Source organism: Opisthorchis viverrini (assembly GCF_000715545.1).
Source record: "Opisthorchis viverrini unplaced genomic scaffold opera_v5_292, whole genome shotgun sequence".
In the NCBI taxonomy this organism is placed as follows: Eukaryota; Metazoa; Platyhelminthes; class Trematoda; order Opisthorchiida; family Opisthorchiidae; genus Opisthorchis; species Opisthorchis viverrini.
This window is the reverse complement of record NW_008751945.1, coordinates 443,607-445,139: the sequence shown is the minus strand read 5'-3', so window position 1 is coordinate 445,139 and position 1,533 is coordinate 443,607. Positions and strand designations below refer to the sequence as shown.

Sequence of the window (1,533 nt, the reverse complement as noted above, 5' to 3'; positions counted from 1 at the left end):
CTAACCACTTGAGCTATCTGGCCCCCACTAAATGACGCACGTGCTCCACGCCAAGCTGTGAACGAAGATTAGACAAAGGAAAGGAAAATCAGTGGGGGAAGAACGGTGACCCCATAACGACACTATGTTGTACTGCCATTCGCTCTCAACCGCTTCCCTCATCGGTTGTCGCGCTTGGGTGTTATCTCAGCCAGGCGGACTAACGAGAATTAGTTGTTTACCTGCCGTCATCCATAGGATCACTATGGATAACAAGTTGGGTGAAAAGTTGATAAACAGAATTACTGTGGCACGTAAGATTCTCCAAACTCACCGACAATGGAGCTCAAGCGACAATTTCGGCGATTCGCACGAGGTCCTCAAAAAATTCATTTAAATCATATAAAATTCTGTGTACTCAAACCGTAGCATAAAGTAACACCGTTTGGAGGGGGCCCGTGGCTCAATCGTGTTTTTGAAGATGGACGAGCTATTTGTACCTACACCAAAAAATCTTACGTGTACTGGAAAACCTAAGAGAAAAACTCGCACAAAGCGATTATTAAAAACATCAGACAAACGGAATCAACGACTACGCTCGTTTGCAAATCAATTTGGTTNGCACCTAAAAGGTGCTACAGCTGAACGAGTGGGGACGGTAACTTACTTGGTACCTAAAACCAACAGACCCTAGGAATCCCAGCCCCGTAAGACGCGTCGACCATCCAGTACTCCAGATATGAGTCCAGTCTTCATTCAACCTGCACGAAGTCCTTGAGGTAATGTGCTGCCCTGTGGGCCTCAGGCTGAACTGGAGTAGTCGGTATTTCAGAGGTGGACTTTATTCCGTACTTCGTTCTGATTCATCCTGATCAAGGTGGTTTAGTGTTTGGTTGGGATCTTACTGATCGCAAGGTCTGTGGTTCGAACCCAACCTCAGCTTGGACCATCTGACGGTATCTCCGCCCTCGTGCTTCCTTCGGGCTCCATGGCAGTTAGGCACCGAAAGGGCGTTACACCCGAACGACTGATTGATCGGAAGTAAACGACGTACTAGCGCACCTTGTTCACCCGATTGTAGTAAGATAACCTCAGCTGGATACCATTGAAAATTGCGAAACGGCGAGTCCTCTCCGTCCATCTCATCAAAGCAGTCAGGAGACATGGGTCACGCGATGTTCATGGTTCAATTTGCTCTCATCAATTCCCTATGTAAATAACCAACGATCGTCGTAACGACTAGTTAACTACACATTGCTCCGTGAGACGGATCGTTTGGGAAAAGCTACAAGGTTTTTGTGCTCCTGTCAACATCGTCTCATGCAAAGTTTTCGCATTTCAAGTGTATAACAATCTGGTGAAAGCATAAACAGGGTCAGTCAGGCGATGTACCATGGTTGTTCGTTTCGCAGTCGGGAAACTCCAATTCTATCTGGTAGCTAATTGTCGTACTGTAGCAGCTGAGTATGAGTCATCATTGTCAGCTGTAAGAACCGCGTACTCGTCGTACACTGGTTGTAGCTGCCGCAGTTTCGTTCACCGATGATTTGGGGG

At 47.0% G+C, this 1,533-nt stretch overlaps 1 protein-coding gene across 1 annotated transcript in view; it reads left to right on the top strand.

The window, feature by feature from the left end:
- Nucleotides 1-1,533, top strand: part of T265_09584 (hypothetical protein) — a gene marked incomplete at both ends in the record, with an annotated part of 13,384 nt that overhangs the window by 10,701 nt on the left and 1,150 nt on the right. The gene's annotated exons all lie outside the window — the stretch shown is intronic.